Source organism: Dipodomys merriami, unplaced genomic scaffold (genome assembly GCF_024711535.1).
Source record: "Dipodomys merriami isolate MVZ:Mamm:240054 unplaced genomic scaffold, mDipMer1.0.p SCAF_125, whole genome shotgun sequence".
Classification (NCBI taxonomy): Eukaryota; Metazoa; Chordata; class Mammalia; order Rodentia; family Heteromyidae; genus Dipodomys; species Dipodomys merriami.
The window spans coordinates 3,286,745-3,304,344 of NW_027202549.1; the positions used below are offsets into that span (position 1 = coordinate 3,286,745).

Genomic DNA, 17,600 nt, shown 5'->3' on the forward strand with positions numbered 1-17,600 from the left:
TTGTTTTTCAGATAGGGTCTCTCACTTTTCCCATGGTTGGTCTTAGAACTTGATCCTCCTATTTCTGCCTCCAAAGTAAGACGTGTAGGTGTGTGCCACCATACCTGGCTTTAGGACTTTCTTTCTTTCTTTTCTTTCTTTCTTTCTTTCTTTCTTTCTTTCTTTCTTTCTTTCTTTCTTCCTTCCTTCCTTCCTTTCTCTCTCTCTCTCTCTCTTTCTTTCTTTTTTTTGGCCTTTCTGCCTTTCTGCCTTTCTTGCCTGCCTGCCTGCCTGCCTGCCTGCCTTCCTTCCTTCCTTCCTTCCTTCCTTCCTCCCTCTCTCCCTCCCTCCCTCCCTTCCTTCCTTCCTTCCTTCTTTATTTGCCAGACCTGGAGCTTGAACTCAGGATATAGGTGCTGTCTCTGAGCTTCTTTTGTTCAAGGCTAGCACTTGAGGTACAGGTCTACTTTCAGCTTTTTGGTAGTGTATTGGAGATAAGCATCTCTTCCTGCCTGAACTGGTTTCAAGCTATCATCCTCAGATCTTGGCATCCTGAGTAGCTAGGATTACAGGTATGAGCCATTGATGCCCCTGCCTGTGGTCCCTTCTTGATGACGAGGTAACTAAAGAACTCAAAAAAGGGGCTGAGAAGTCAGCTCAGTGGTAGAGTGCTTGCCTCACATGCATGAGACCCTAGGTTCAATTCCTCAGCATCACATAAACAGAAAAAGCCAGAAGTTGCTCTGTGGCTCAAGTGGTAGAGCGCTAGCCTTGAGCTGAAGAGCTGAGGGACAGCGCCCAGGTCCAGAGTTCAGGCCCCACAACTGACAAAAAAAAAAACAAAAAAGAAGCTTATATAATGCATCCTTACATGGACACACTGGGAGAGTTTAGCTGATGAAGTAACCCCTTTCTTCTGGTGCTAGAAATAATAATTTATTCATTCATTTTAGGGAGAGTCTAAATAGACCTGCATAGACCAAAGTGGTCCTAGAAGTTGCTATGCAGCCTAGTATGGTCTCAAACTCATAATCTTCCTGACTTGGTCTCCTGAGTGGTGGGATAACACATATATGCCACTTTGCCTGATTTCTTTTGTTGTTGATGGTGGTGGTGGTGGGACTTGAACTCAGGGCCTGGGCACTGTAACTTTGAGTTACAGTACCACTTCCCATTTTTTGGTGGTTAATTGGAGGTAAGAGTCTGGCTGGCTTCAAACTGCTTCCCGTAGATCTCAGCCTCTTTAGTAACTAGGATTATAGGTATGAGCTACCTGTTCCTGGTTTTTTTTTTTTTTTTTTTTTTTTTGTCGGTCGTGGGGCTTGAACTCTGGGCCTGGGCGCTGTCCCTCAGCTCTTCAGCTCAAGGCTAGCGCTCTACCACTTGAGCTACAGCACCACTTCCGGTTTTCTGGTGGTTTATTGGAGATAGGAGTCTCACGGTCTCTCCTGCCCGGTCTGGCTTTGAACCGCAATCCTCAGATCTCAGCCTCCTAAGTAGCTAGGATTACAGGCGTGAGCCACCAGCGCCCGGCTTTGCCTGCTTTTTTATCCTTGTGTTAACTCACCTAAAGATGGCTGTAAGGGAACCTCAGGAAATGGTGCCTGCCTATAGTCCTAGAACTTAGCAAACTAAGGAAAGAGGGTCACTTGAGCCTAGGAATTTATGGCCTGGGCAATATAGAGATACTATCTTAGAGAACAAAAAACTGAGCAAACAAAAAATCAAATGTTGCCAGCCGCCAGTGACTCATGCCTCTAATCCTAGCTACTCAGGAGGCTGAGATCTGAGGATGTGGGTTCAAAGCCAGCCTGGGCAGGAAAGTCTGTGAGAGTCTTTTTTTTTGGGGGGGGGGTTTGTAGGGCTTGAACTCTGGGCCTGGGCGCTGTCCCTCAGCTCTTCAGCTCAAAGTGAGTGCTCTACCACTTGAGCCACAGTACCACTTTTGGTTTTCTGAGTGGTTTATTGGAGAGAAGAGTCTCACAGACTTTCCAGCCTGGGCTGGCTTTGAACTGTCATTCTCAGACCTCAGTTTCCTGAGTAGCTAGGATTACAGGTGAGAGTTACCAGCACCTGGCTTCCGAGAAAAGCTTATCTCCAATTATCCACCAGAAAAATAGAAGTGGTTCTGTGGCTCAAGGGGTAGAGCACTAGCCTTGAGCACAAAAGCCCAGGGGACTATGCCCAGGCCTTGAGTTCAAGCCCCATTACTGACAAGAAATAGAGAAAGAGGGAGGGAAGGAGGGAGGGGGAGAGGGAGGGGGAGAAAGAGAAAGAGAGAAAGAGAACAAACGAATAGGTCATTCAGCCTTTCTTGCTTCTTCTGCTGGCCCAGACAGACTGTACTTAATCTGGTGTTTGTCCAGTGCTCAAGGCCATTGGTCGGGTATTCTGATAATAACTACCAAAAGTTGACCTTGGGGGACTATTTTATCCTCGTGGAATGTAGTCAAGAGAGGGGGCAGTAGACACATATGTCCACCTAGCAGAAAGATATTTTTAATTCATTCCACCAACACCTTTGTTGTGGGGTTCCTGTCTGATTAGGACTTTTATGTTCCTAGGAACCCAGGTGTAAATGCTTGGCTTAGCTGCCTGGGGGATGGACTTATGCCAGGCATGTATGAAAAGATCTACAAAGTGCTGGAGTAAAGAGCCCTACCAGGGAAGGAACTGGCCTCTGGGAAATCTGGTTGTAACCCAAAAACACGCCTACTGGCCGTTTTCCTCAGATAAACTTATCAGTCATTTCTTTCTGCCAGGGCTCTAGAACAATCTGCCTCCTGTTAGATCCAGACAAAAGGGGACCTCCTCCCCGTCTCGCTTACCCTCACTTACCTCTGGTTTGACTGGACCTGATTGCTTGTCCTACTGACTCAGGCAGGCTTGTGGTCCTGACATTTGCCCCCCCCCCCCAAGTCTCCATTTTGGCTAGCATTCTTCTTTGCCCTGATTCATCAGGCTTGGAGAAGGTTCTCTCTCATGGGAAGAGAATGAAGATGGACACTAGCCTTTGGGCCCCCCCCCCCCTTTTTTTTTTTTTTTTGGTCAGAGGCTTGAACTCAAGGCCTGGGCATGACCCTTAGCTCATTCACTCAAGGCTATTTCTCTACCACTTTCAGCCACAATGCCATTTCTGATGTTCTGGTGGTTAATTGGAGATAAGAGTCTCATGGGCTTTCCTGCCAGAACTGGCTTTGAATTGGAATCCTCAGATCTCAGACTCCTGTGTAGTTAGGATCATAGGCATGAGCCACCAGCTCCTGGAATTCTTGCCCCATGCTTCTGACTAAACATCCCAAGTTCATGGCTTACCCTACCCTACCCACTTTATTCTTTTTTTTTTTTTTTTTGGTTGTGGGTAGGGCCTGAACTTTGGGCTTGGGTGCTGTCCCTCAGCTTTTCAGTTCAAGGGTAGCACTCTACCACTTGAGTGCCAGTGCCACTTCCAGCTTTTTCTGCTTCTGTGGTGCTGAGGAATTGAACCCAGGGCCTCATGCATGCAAGGCAAGCACTCTACCACTGAGCCACCTTCCCAGCCACCATTTCATTCTTAGTTGATTTCTTTTTTAAAAAAACTGGAGTTTGAATTCAGGGTATCTTCTTTGGTAGGCAGACAGTCTACCACTTGAGCCAGGCCCCCAGCCCTTAGCCTTTAAAAAATATTTTATTTATGTGGTATGGAAGATTTGAACCCACGATCTCATGCTTGCTAGGCAAGCACTCTACCACTGAGCTACCTTCCTAGCAGCACCCTTTGCCTTTTTAATGCCCATTTTTTTAAGAGTTGATCTGGTTGGTTGTTATTTAGTCTTGAACCTCTAATGGGTGATTGGAAGCCAGTTCTGCTTTTTAGTTCTTGTCTCTTTTTGTAGTTTCTATAAATGAGGTTTGGAAGCTTATTCACTTAAGTATGGCAAACAAGTCGGTGTTTATTGGATGATGGTGAGGCATTCTTTCTGGACTTTCTGAAATTTGCTTCTTCTAGACATCCTTGAGGAGGTGGGGAAGACAATGGGAACTCCAGAACGATCGGGGAATTAGGTAGGAACTCCAAGCAGGCAGCGTGTAGTTCTGGGTTCAGAATGTGCTTGCTTACAACAGAGTGTGGGCCTGGAATTCTAGCATTGGCCCCAGGCCCAGGATAGAATAGATTCATTCTTCTCAGGGTGTGGGGATGGGAAAGGAGCAGTCCACTCACAGTTCCGATTCATTTCCAGACTCTTCCATTATTAGAGATTTTGGGGTTGGAGTCTGTCTGTACGTGTAGGCTCTGGGGGAGAGGAAGAGGTACTTTTGGAACTCTTTGAAGGGAGGAGGCTTCTGACAACCATCCACTCTTCTAAAGAATGCAGGTCACAGGGAGTTAGTGGCCAGAGCTGGCCGGTCAGAGCTATTTCGGGCATCCGAGAAGGCACTGGACTCTAGCTTTCCAGGCAGGGGGAGGGGACAAAGGTTAGGCCTGCTGTGTGCCAGGTCCTAGGACACGGTAATAGCTTCCCACCTCTCCCAGCCCGGGCCCTGGTTCCTCCAGCTGAGTCAGGGGAGGGTGAAAGGACTCCATTCTTTCCAATTTCGAGGACACTTCATTCAAGTCTCAGAATCCCTCCTGGGGTTTCGTTTGAGAGAAATCAGGAGGGTTGAATGCAATCGACCCGTTGTGGCCAGACCGGTTCGAGGCTCTGGATCATTCCCGGTTAGTCTGGAAGGCGTAAAGGCCAGAGGTTAGTTAGGACGCCCTTCCTCCCCCCCGCCCCCCAACTCCTACTGACGATGGCTCAGGGCCACCCGGACTGGTCAAGGCGTGTCCCGGGACAGACTTGGCAGGCCGCGAGGGCGGGGCTATTCACGGAGGAGGGGGCGTGGTTTTCAGAGAGGGGGCGTGGTGGGCCAATCAGCGGAGAGATGCGGCCGAGGCGGAGGGCGGAGGGGGTGGAGCTTGCGCGCGGGGTGCGGCGCGCTGCGGGGCGGCCGACGCAGGCAGAAGCGAGAGCGGCGCGCGGACGGCGAGTCGGGTGCCCTGGCGGAGCCCCGGCGGCGGGATTGGCTGTGGGACTCGCGTGTCAGGCGGTTGCTAGGCTCCAGCCCGCGCGCCCCGCCCTCGCGCTCGGCGCCCTCTCACCGCCCGGTGACGTGCTCGCGCGGAGGCTGCGGCGCGGCGCGGCGCGGGCGCTCGCGCTCCTTGGGCTCCGGGGGCGGCAGCCGGGCAGCAGCTTCGCGCCGAGTCCCGGGGGAGCGGCGACGGGCTGCGTCCTGAGGGGCCCGGGAGGAGCGAACACCTGCCGCGGCCTGGCCGCCTGAGGAAAGGCGCTCGGTGAGTGCGCCGCCCCCCCCCTTCGCCGTGTCTGACTGCTGGGGCCCCCCCATTCCTGCTGCCGCTGGGCCGAGCCTTCCGCGGAACACCTGCTGCTGTTCGCTTTCGGGGGGACCCCCCCCCTCCACCCCGGGGCGGGGACACGACCACGGACGTCCTTGTCGGTGAGGAGGCGGTACCGCCCGGGTGGAGCCGCCCCTCTTGCTCTCCAGTCCCCTCTGGGCGAAGGCTCTCGAAGCGTTTTCCGATGCGAGGCCCCGGGGCTTCGTGCAGGCAGCCGAGGCTGGGCCAGGCCTTAACCCCTGGGGGGGGGGTCCCCCCAGCGCTCCCCCCCCCGGGATCGCGGGGCCTGCACGTCCGCCGTGGGCGTGTGCGGCCTTGTGGGCCGCCACCGGGTCTCCATTGGGGTGTGTGTGTGTGGGGGGTCGTGGCCCAATATCCCAACCTATGGGGCCTGGAGCCCTAGTGGGAAGGGTGTCCCCCCCCCCCCCCGCTCTTGTGGGTCCGATCTGCTAAGAATCTTGAGGTTGGGGTACCCCCTCCCCAGTTGGGCTGCTTAGGAAGCTTACTTCTCCCCCCCTTTTTTTTTTAAACTTTGTATTTGGAAGGCCGGTTTCACTCCAGAGTATATATGTCTCCAGAGGCCCCTCAAGTTCTTTTTTTTTGGCCATACATTTCAAGTTAACTTCCGACTGGCAATTTCCAATGCCCCTTTTAAACCCTTAGCCTGTGTAGATTGAAATTATTCAGGGTTCATTTTAATGGCGGTGATGAAATGGTGACTGGTCTGGGACAGAACCTTTATAGCCTTAAGCATAGTTCTAACTTAAGAGTCCTGCCTGCTGTTTCCCTAAATAAGCTAGTTGAAGTCGTTCCTTGGCATGGGAGCCAGATTCCTGTAGGTGAGGGTGGTGTTTATCAGACCCTAAGACCGGATAAAGAGTTGGATGTGTTTCCAGGTGTTTTGGGAAGTCTGGTGTAAAGACGGGGTGTTGTAATTTTACCAGTTGTGCTATGCTAAGTGTTCGCAGAGAGACACCATATTCTGGAGTGTTGTTCTAAAAAAGAATTGTTCCATAACACATTTAAAGGCATATAATCCTATAGTGCGAATAGATGGAGAACTGAACTTTTTGTCCTGAATTCAGCCAAGGGAGAAGAACTCATGGCTTGCATGCCGAAAGGAAGCCCAGGAGCTATTTCTTGGAGAAATCAGAACTCAAGAATTCAGTGGAGAGTTAGGGACATAGCCTGAGACAGTTCAAGGCCTGTGGGTAATTGTGTAAAGGTAGGAATGAGGATTGCTATGCAGACAAACACCTGGTTGAGCCATGAAAGCATGTGTTGATAATGTACCTCTCCTGAAAGAGGCAGAAGACACATCCTCACTGTTCTAAAAAACTGATTTGGCAAAATATATTCATTTGGCAAGTATTTGGCTTTATTACTTGTCAAATTCTGTGGTAGATCCTACGGACTCACATAAAAGGATCTGGCTTTGCCTTGAAGGAACTCATTTTGGGGGACAGTGGGAATCCGAGAACATGTGATTAATAGCTGCTGCTCACAAAAATGTGCTTACCTCATAGCCTGGGAGAGGGAATTCCTGAACTGTGGCCTTCAGGGCCTACAGGAATTATCTGGGGGACATCGAGACTTGGATACAGGGAACTATATGTACATTAGTGTCTAAAATAGTGCCTGGGAGTCTTCCAACTTGATCTACGCCTTCCTTATATTAAGGAGTTCCAACTGAGTCAAGGTAGTGGAACATGGGAATGCTTATTAATCAGCCAGTGGCATACCCCAGACCTGTGTTTAGAAGGATACTGTCCATGGCTAGAGAGTAACAGGGGGATGAATGGGGTCAGGACCTCTGGTAATAAAGTCAGCCATCTGAGAGATGAGGAGGAAGGAGGAGTCTTTTGAGAAGGAAGACTGACAAGGTATTGCTAAGGGAATGTTAAGCCTTGATGGGGGAGGGAGTTCAGGAATGTGTGGGTGGGAAGCCTTAAGCTCAAGACCAAGGATTTGAACCATGTCTTGGGTTATACAGTTCTGTGATAGAGCTTTTTTTTTTTTTTTTTTTGTTGCTGCCAATTCTGGGGCTTGAATTTAAGGCCTCGGCACCCTCCCTGAGTTTTTTGCTCAAAGCTAGTGCTCTACCACTTGAGTCACAGCTCCAGTTCCAGTTCTGGATTTTAACTGGTTAATTGGAGATAAAAGTCTCACAGACTTTCCTGCCCAGGCTGACTTTGACTCACCAAGATCCTCAGATTTCAGCCTCTTGAGTAGTGCCCGGCTCTAGATTTGATTTCTACTACCAAAATATAAAACCCCAAATTATCTCTTTGGCTTGCTGGATATTGTGACCCACAGATATGCTGGTGTATGTTGAGCATTGAGGAAGGTGGGTTTGGAGGGAACTTGGGAGCTACTTGACTAGAGTTGATGCTTACAAAAGAAAAGCTTTTGGCATTTGTTAAAAAACTTACCTCCTAGCCTCATGAGGCATGTGGGGTGGCCTCATGCCTGTAATCTCAGTACTTCAGAGGCTGTGGCAAAAGAATCAGGAGTTCTAGATCAGCTTGAGCCACAAAGTAAGAATCTGTCTCAAATAAATCAAAGCTTGAACTTAGAGCCTTGATGTTTTCTCCTTAGCTTTTTGCTTAACACTGGCACTATTATCACTTGAGCCACAGCCCCACTACTGGATTTTTGGTAGTTAATTTGGGATAAGAGTACCACAGAGCTGGGCACTGGTGGCTCACATCTGTAATCCTGGCTACTCAGGAGGCTGAGATCTGAGTATCATAGTTCAAAGCCAGCTCAGGCAGGAGAGTCCGTGAGACATCTTATCTCCAATAAACTACTAGAAAACCGGAAGTGGCACTGTGGCTCAAGTGGTACAGCGCTCGCCTTGAGTTGAAGAGTGCAAAGACAGTGCCCAAGCCCAGAGTTCAAGTCCCATGACCGACAAAAAAAGAGTACACAGACTCTCCTGCCCAGGCCTCAAAAACTGTGATCCTCAGATGCCAGGCATGAGCCACCAATGTTCAACTTTTATATCCTACTTGAACCTAGTATATTTTATTTCCTCTTGGTTTAGAAGATATCTTAACCTTGTACTTGGTTGGCATACTCAACTGGTACTCTACTGCTTCAGCTATGCCTTCAGCCCTGATTTCTGCTGGTCAGTTTGGACTGTCAAGGACTTTGCTTTCCCAGGCTGGCTTTGAACCCTGATCTTCTGGATCTCAGCCTCCTGAGTAGGTAGGATTACAGGCATGAACTATCTGTGCCTGGTTTCTATCTTTTACTTCCCAATAGTTACAGCTTTTCCTGCTCCCTAGATCTTTGACAGTTGAAGGCCTTCCTTCCTATGTGTAACCATTCTGATGTTTATGATAAACCTTTATACTGGCCAAGGAAACTGCCCAGGTTTATGTGGCAGAGTCAGTGTTTTTCTTTTGTTGTTGTTGTTTGTTTTGTTTTTTAGCTGTCTCCCATCCCCCGGTCTTGGTTTTTTGTTTTTTGGTTTTTTTTGGGTCCAGTCATGGGGCCTGAACTCTGGGCCTGGGCGCTGTCCCTTAGCTTTTCAGCTCAAGGCTAGCGCTCTACCACTTGAGCCACAGCGCCACTTCTGGCTTTTTTCTTTTTTGCTTATGTGGTGCTGAGGAATAGAACCCAGGGCCTCATGCATGCAAGGCAAGCGCTCTACCACTGAGCCACCTTCTCAGCCCAGTCTTGGGGTTTTATTTCAGGGCCTACTGCTCTCACTTAGTTTGTGCTAATCACTTGAACCATGCTGCCACTCCCAGATTTTTTCTTGTGTGTGTGTGTATGTGTGCTGGAACTGTGGCTTGAACCCAGGGTCTCACACTTGCTTTTTTTTGTCCCAGTACGAGCACACGTACACGCACCAAAAAAAAGAAGAAGAAGAAAAAGAACTGAGTCTCTAATGTGAGTGGGAAGGAAGGCTGAACTAGATTAGAGGCTAATTGGTCTTTGCTGTGGTTCAGTGGGGAGACAGTAAACCTGAACAAGGTCAGTGGTCAGCACTGCAGTGGAGAGGAAAAAAGGTCCAAGGCAAGTAAGTTTCATAGAAGTTAGGGCCGAACCTACTGTTGGGTGGAAGGGGCAGGAGGCTATATGAAGAGGATGAGAGATGGAATAAACCAGGTGCTCATGAGAACTTGAGAGACATGGAATAAAAAGGGGGTCCCTGGGACGCAAGGAGAGAAAGGCTTGAGTTTTTCTAACTGGCAGAAAAGAAGAGGGAATGTGTTCCTTCTCCCCAGGTGTTGGTGATTGAACTCTGGGCCTCATGAACGTTAGACAATCATTCCACTGCTAAACTGTATCCCTAACCTTATAGCCCTATCTATCTATCTATCTATCTATCTATCTATCTATCTATCTATCTATCTGTCTATCTGTCTATCTGTCTATCTGTCTATCTTTCTATCTGTCGTCTATCTGTCTGTCTGTCTGTCTGTCTGTCTGTCTGTCTGTCTGTCTGTCTGTCTGTCTGTCTGTCTGTCTGTCTGTCTATCTATCTATCTATCTATCTATCTACCTACCTACTTATTTGGTCCTGGGCTCTGTCCCTAAGCTCTTCAGATCAAGGCTAGTGCTCTACCACTTTGAGCCATGGCATCATTTCTGGTTTTCTGGTGGTTAATTGGAGATAAGAGACTCATGGCTGGGCACCAGTGACTCACACCTGTCATCCTGGCTACTCAGGAGGCTGAGATCTGAGGATACTGGTTCAAAGCCAGTCCAGGCAGGATAGGCCAAGAAACTCTAATCTCCATTAGACCACCAGAAAACTGGAAGTGGTGCTGTGGTTCAAGTGGTAGAGCACTAGCCTTGAGCTGAAGAGCTGAGGGACAGCGCCTAGGCCCAGAGTTCAAGCCCAATGGCTGACCAAAAAAAAAAAGTCTTACATACTTTCCTGCATGGGCTGACTTTGAACCTCGATCCTCAGGTCTCAGCCTCCTGAATAGCTAGGATTATAGGTGTGAGCCACTAGTACCTAGCTTTTTTTTCTTTTGCTTTCTTTTTTTTTTTTTTTTTTTTTTCAGACTTGCTCTGTAACCCACACTGATATGGAACTCTATATGTCTATCTGCTCTGTTACCTTGCCCATCTTCCTGTGTTTTTTTTTTTTTTTTTTTTTTTGCCTATATTGATGCTTGAATTAGGGGTCTTATGGTCTTACTAGACTTTTTCTGCTCACTGCTGGTGCTCTGTGCCTTTTAAGCTATACCTCATCAAAGTATGGCTTTTTGCTTTTTTAAAAATATGCTTTATTTTATTTTATTTTTTCCAGTCCTGGGGCTTGAACTCAGGGCATGGACACTGTCCCTGAGCTTCTTTTGCTCAAGTCTAGTGCTCTACCACTTGAGCCATGGCTCCACATTTGGCTTTTTCTCTATATGTGGTACTGATGAATCAAACCCAAGACTTCATGCATGTGAGGCAAGCACTCTACCACTAAGCCACATTCCTACTCCCACCCCCTCTTTTTTTTTTTGGTCAAGGGGCTTGAACTCAGGGTGCTGTTCCTGAGAGTTTTTGGTCAAGGCAAGTGCTCTACCACTTTGAGCCACTGTGCCACTTCTGGTTTTCTGGTGGTTATTTGGAGATAGGCATCTCACGGACTTTCCTGCTAGGCTGGCTTTAAACTGCAATCCTCAGATTTCAACCTCTTGAGTTGCTAGGATTACACATGTGAACCACCAGTGCCAAGCTAATTTGGGGCTTGAAATCAGGACCTGGGCATTGTCCCTGAGTTCTGTTGCTTAAAGCTTCACTCAGGTTTTTCTCCCCACACCCCCCTAGATAAGGCCTTAGTCTTTTTTTTTTTTTTCCTGCCCAGCTTTTTGATAATGGCTGGTGTGCTACCACTTGAGCTATACATACCTCCATTTCCAGCTTTTTGTTGATTATTTGGAGTGTCCAAATTCAGGCTGGCTCCCAAACACATCTCAGCTTCCTGAATAGCTAGGATTATAGGTGTGCACAGTACTCAGCCTAGTGGAACAAGGGGTGGTAATTGATTCATAAAGGAATGGGAAAGGGCTGGGAAGGTGGCTCAGTGGTAGAGCGCTTGCCTTACATGCTTGAGGCCCTGGGTTCGATTCCTCAGCTGTGACCACATAAAAAAAAGCTGGAAGTGGAGCTGTGGCTCAGGTTAGTGTTAGCCTTGAGCCAAAGAAGCTCAAGGACAGTGACCAGGCCCTGAGTTCAAGCCCCAGGAATAGCAAAAAAAGAAAAAAAAAAAAAAAAAGAATGGGCCTCAGGTAGGAGTGGTAGTACACACTTGTAATCGCAACATGGGAGAAGCTGAGTTTAAGCCCAGCCTCACTCTCTATATAAAGAAACCCTGTCTTAAAGATAAAATAAAATATGGGCTCAGAATGTGGTTCCATGGTAGAGTGCTTACCTTGCATGCATGATGCCCTCAGTTTGATTCCTGGGTACTACATAAACAGAAAAAACTGGAAGTGGTGCTGTGGCTTAAGTGATAGTGCACTAGCCTTGAGCTGAAGAGCTGGGGGACAGCACCCAGGCCCAGAGTTCAGGCCCCACAATTGAAAAAAAAAAGTATATATAAAATAAAAAATAAAATAAGATTGAGACCTTGTGTCATTTTTCCAATCTCAGATAGGAAGTCACTGATGAGGAATTTGATTCAACATCCAATTTTCCTTTTATAGCAGTTCCAAAGAGTGACTACTTGTATGGACATCTAAGGAAACCCAAATAGAGAAATCAGAGTATGAATTTACTCAGATAGTGTGTTCTTTGGTGTGTTTTATGAGTTAAGGGGTTTCTCCCTTCTTTTCTGGAGAAAATTTTCTCCTTCCATTTAGAGTGCATTTCTGTGCTTTTGCTAGTGTTTTTTGTTTTTGTTTGTTTGCTTTATAAGCCCTTATCTGCTTTTTCCTGTTGACATTGCAAGTCTGAGGTGATGGTTAGTCTGGTCAGTTCATAGTAGGTCTTTAGCATAGATATGCATTTAGGCATTAAAGTAGTCTTCTTCAGAGTCACGTAATTTGCTTTGCCTCTTAACTGTGTCTCTTCATTCTGATCATTAGTCAGTAATAGACTGCTGAGATAGATATCAACTTCTATAAATAGGGATTTAGAGTAGTTTACAAAATTACACTAGCCAGAGGGCTTAATTTAGTCTTAATAGGGTTTTCTATTTTTTCTTTGGGGTGATAGCTAAGCAGTTTTTTGTCTTTACTATGGTCCAGGTGGACAGATAGATGGGATATTATACCACAGGATCATAAACTGAGAACTGATAAAATCATTCTGTGTCTGTCTTGAAGTGAAGGAAATTTGAATGCAATTCTAGCATTATATTGACTTAATTTATATATTTTTCCTTTTTATTATTTATATATTTACATTATATCTATATTTTTTTTGTAGGTTGTGGGGCTTGAGCTCTGGGCTGGACGCTGTTTGAGCTCTTTAGCTCAAGATGAGTGCTATACCACTTGAGCCACAGCTCCACTTCCAGTTTTCTGTTGGTTAATGGAGATAAGATTCTCACGGACTTTTCTGCCCAGGCTGGCTTTGAACTGTGATCCTCAGATCTCAGCCTCCTGAGTAGCTAGGATGACAGGCGTGAGCTACTGGTGCCTGGTTTATCATTTATATGTTATATATTCATATAATTTATATATTTATATTTTTATTATCTTTAGTTGTACAACGGGGTTACCATTCACTAAATCAGCTTATAAGTATATTACATCTTAATCACTGTTACCCCTTTTATTATTCTTCTACTTCCCTCCCAGCCCAACTCTTCCCTCTGTATTTTTATATAGGTATAAATATTGTTTTTTTTTTTTTTTTATAGTGCTGAAGACTGAATCCACAGCTTCACATATGCTGCAGGCACTCTACCACTGAGCTACACCCCCAGCATGCACATATGTTTATATTTTATATATAATACATATTTATGTAACGTATTTTTTTTTCTTTTTCTTTTTTGTCAGTCATGGGGCTTGAACTCTAGTCTTGGGTGCTGTCCCTGCGATCTTCAGCACAAGGCAAGTGCTCTACCGCTTGAGCCACAGCCCTACTTCCGATTTTCTAGTGGTTTATTGGAGATGAGTCTCATGGACTTTCCTGCCTGGGCTGGCTTTGAACTGCAATCCTCAGATCTCAGCCTCCTACGTAGCCAGGATTACAGGCGTGAGCCATTGGTGCCTGGTTTTACAGAATTCTTTCTGCTGATGTGTGTGTATACCCACACAAGCATATATAGAAATATGTATCTATGTATGCACACATACATATGTATATGAATATATATGGGTATGAAATAATGGAATTTGAAGATTTTCTTCTTTTTATTTTGTAAGTAGTCTGGTTATTTCTTCATTTTGCTGGGAATATCTTCTCAGGCACCATAGTAGTAGGGGATTGGTTAACATTTCTAAGGTTCTTTGTGGTGGAAGAAATGAATCAGTTCTTCCTTGATAGTCATAATACCTGTGGGTTTTTGTTTTGTTTTTTTTCTGGTTAGTAATGGGGCTTGAACTGTGTGCTGTCCTGAATTCTTTTGCTTAAGGCTAGAACTCTACTGCCTTGAACCATAGCACTACTTCCAGTTTTCTGATGGTTCATTGAAGATAAGAGTCTCATGTACTTTGCTGCCTGGGCTGGCTTAGAACCACTATCCTCAGATCTCAGTCTCCTGAGTAGCTAGGATTACAGGCTTGAACCACTAGTGCTTGGCTTTTTTCTTTTTTTGTGTGCTGGTCCTGGCCTTGGCTCTGTCCCTGAACTTTTGGGCTCAGGGCTAGTGCTTACCGCTTTGAGTCACTGCTCCACTTCTGGCTTTTTAGTAGTTAATTAGCAATAAGAGTCACTTGGACTTTTTCTGTCCAGGCTTGCTTTGAACCACCATCCTCAGATCCTAGCTCCCTGAGTAGTTAGGATTATAAGCAGGAGCTGCCAATGCTGCTGCTGCTGCTGCTGCTGCTGCTGCTTCTGCTTCTGGTTCTTTTTCCTCCTCCCTCCTCCACCCTCCTCTTCACCTTTCTCCTCCTCCTCCCTCCTTCTCCCTCTTCCCTTCTCCTCCTTGTCCTCCTCCTCCTATTCCTCCTCTTCCTCTTCTTTTTCTTCTCCTCTTCTCGTCATCGTGGTCATTGTTGTGTCGCTGCCTCGTTGTCAGTCAGTCATGGGTTTGAACTCAGGGCCTGGTTCAGTACCTGAACTCAGTACCTGAGTTCTTTTGCTCAAGGCTATAGCCCTACCACTTTGAGCCACAGAGCCATTTCCTTACTTCCACACACCTGTGATTCTAGCTACTCAGGAGGCTGAGATCTGAGGATCGTGGTTCAAAGCCAGCCTGTGCAGGAAAGTCCATGAGACTCTTTTATCTCCAGTTAGCCACAGGAAACCAGAAGTGGTGCTGTGGCTCACGTTGTATTTATTTTGAGTTAGTGCCTAGCTAAATTGTCCAGGTTAGCTTCAATTTGCTCTGTATCCCAAGCAAGCTGATTCTCTTGCTGGAACCTGTTTAGTAGCTAGGATAACAGGCGTTCACCCACTCCCAGGCCCCCAGTGGAACTAATGCTGGAAGTGGAAGCATGGCTTCGGTATTGGTAAAGCACCAGTCACAAGCCAAAAAGCCAATTGTGAATGTGAGGGCCTGAGTTCAAGCCCCAGTACTGGCCAAAAGTAGTTTAGAAAGGGACTCTATACCTTAATGCAGGAAAAAATCTTTGGCTAAGGCTAGAGGTATGATGCAAGTGGCAGAACTCCTGCCTAGCAGGCATGAGGCCATAGTAACACACAAGAGTTGATTTTTTTTTTCTATTCCCATTGTTAATCTAGAGCTGATGTGGACTGTGGAGTCCCTTGCCTCCTTAAAATCCTAAGTTCTTCCCCCCTTCTAGTGTGTATTACTAACCAGACCCTCTAGGGGCCATATTTTCTACCTGATGATTACATAACCCCTCAGGCGACCCTTCTGTGTGTATGTGTGTGTTGTGTGTAGTGTGCATGCGTGTGTGCAAGCATATGTGTCTGTGATCTCATTCCGCTTTCTCGCTCGCAGCTGGCGCTCTACCACTGGAGCTGAACCTCCTTGTCTGTTGGTTAATTGGAGATGAGTGTTGAAGACTTTACTGCACGGGCCAGCTTTGAACCTCAATCATCTGGATCCTAGTCTCCCTGAGTAGTTGGGATTACAGGTGTACGTCACTAGTGCTCTACCACCCTGTTTGAGAGAGGGTGTTCTCCGATTTTAACAGCTGGAGAGGAAAATATCTTTCTTCCTGTGTAGGACTCCTGTGCCCCAGGCTGCCTGTGCCCTTTTCCACTGTGTGAGGGGGTGGAGGAATGTCCTGACCTCCACTCTTCCGTCCTGCCATGGCTTCTAGAAAGAATGGGGCCCATTGTCAAGCCAGCGGTCTCCTCTGTGGCTGGTTCTGAAGTTACTGGGTGTTGAGGGCCTGGGATCCCAGGGAGCTGTTGCTCCCTTTTGTTGCTCTGCTGTTTAGCAGGGTTCTGGAAGATGGTACTTGTATTTTTCCTTTAGGTCTGCCCTCTGTGTTTGTTATGCCTTTTTTTTTTTTTTTTTTGGTGATACTGGAGATCAAATCCAGGACCTTGCCTATGTTAGGCAAACCTTTGATCACTGTGTTACATCCCTAGCCTCCTCCTGTCTTGATACAACTTTTGTTGTTGCTGTTGTTGTTCAGGTCCTAGAACTGTCTCTGAGCTTTTGTGCTCTTAAGCTAGCTACTCTTGAGCCACAGCTTCACTTCCGGCTTTTTTGGGTGACTAATTGGAGATAAGAGTCTGAGGGACTCATCTTTCCTGTCCAGGCTGGCTTTGGAACCACAATATCAGCTTCCTGCATAGCTAGGATTTTAGGTGTGAGCCATTGGTGGTGCCTACCTGTTTTGTTTGCTTGCTTTGTTTCCTTTTAGTACTGAGGATTTGAAACCTTTCACATGCTATGCATATACTCTGCTAATTGTGCGACATATTTCTAGCCTTAGAACTTCTGGAAGATACGAAATGCTAGATTCTGAGGATGTTTTTTGGTAGGGAATGAGATCTTTTAAAATTGTTATATATAATATTAACTTATATGTCCGTATTGTACATATTATAGGCATATATAATATATATTGTGTGTATGTATATATATATATATTTTTTTTCCCCTTTTTCTTTCTTTCTTTCTTTTTTTTTTTGTCTGTCGTGGGGCAAACTCTGCGCCTGGGCCCTGTCCCTCAGCTCCTCAGCTCCAGGCTAGCGCTCTACCACTTGAGCCATAGTGCCACTTCTGGATTTTTCTGCTTCTTTGGTGCTGAAGAATTGAACCCAGGGCCTCATGCATGCAAGGCAAGCACTCTACCACTGAGCCACCTTCCCAGCCCTCCTTTTTCTTTTTTCATGCTGCTACTGGGGCTTGAACTCAAGGCCTGGGTATTGTCCCTTAGTTTTTTTCTGCTCTACCACTTGAGGCACAGCTCCACTTTTAATGTTTTGGTGTTTAATTGGAGATAAGAATATCACAGACTTTTTGACCAGGCTGGCTTTGAATTGTGGTCCCCAGATCATCCTTTTGAGTAGCTGGGATTACAGGTGTGAGCCACTAGTACTCAGCTATATTTTACTTTTTTTTTTTTTTTTTGGTCCGGTCGTGGGGCCTGAACTCTGGGCCTGGGCGCTGTCCCTCAGCTCTTCAGCTCAAGGCTAGCGCTCTACCACTTGAATCACAGCGCCACTTTCGGCTTTTTTCTTTTTCCTTTTTTTGCTTATGTGGTGCTGAGGAATCGAACCCTGGGCTTCAAGCATGCAAGGCAAGTGCTCTACCACTGAGCCACCTTCCCAGCCCTATTTTACATTTTTTAAATAAGTTTTTTTATTGTAAAAATACTGTAAAGAGGAGTTACAGTTAAATGAGCAAGGTAATGAGTACATTTCCTGTCAATTATTTTACATTTTGTTGCAGAGATTGAACCCAGGACTTTGTGCGTGCTAAAGCACATACTCTACCACTGAGCTACGTTCCTATCCCCAGGGCTTTTTGAAAAACAGATTGGTTTTGGATGATTTTTTTTTCCTGATGCCTTCCTTCCCTTTTTCCTGATGCTGTGTTTTTAATCACTTCTGCTCCTGACTCTAGGCCAGGGTATCCCTGGTGGGGGCGGGGGAGGGGATGTATGTGATACACTATGGACAGATACAGGCCATCACATACTGTTTCCCCCTCCCCTCAGGAATATTTGCTTCATAAAGGGCCACATGT

The 17,600-nt window shown here is 46.5% G+C and overlaps 1 protein-coding gene across 3 annotated transcripts in view; it reads left to right on the forward strand.

Moving 5' to 3' along the window:
- Window positions 1–5,138: 5,138 nt before the first annotated feature.
- The window catches only part of LOC138824079 (dystroglycan 1-like), a 46,272-nt gene continuing 33,810 nt past the window's right edge, over window positions 5,139–17,600 (forward strand). The window contains exons 1-2 of one of the 3 annotated variants that reach the window (XM_070017774.1): window positions 5,139–5,293; window positions 13,321–13,374. The gene's annotated coding sequence lies outside the window, so the exon portion shown is untranslated. Of the gene's footprint in view, window positions 5,294–5,357; window positions 5,458–13,320; window positions 13,375–17,600 lie in introns of those variants that run through there. The other 2 variants (XM_070017772.1, XM_070017777.1) reach the window with 2 other exon arrangements.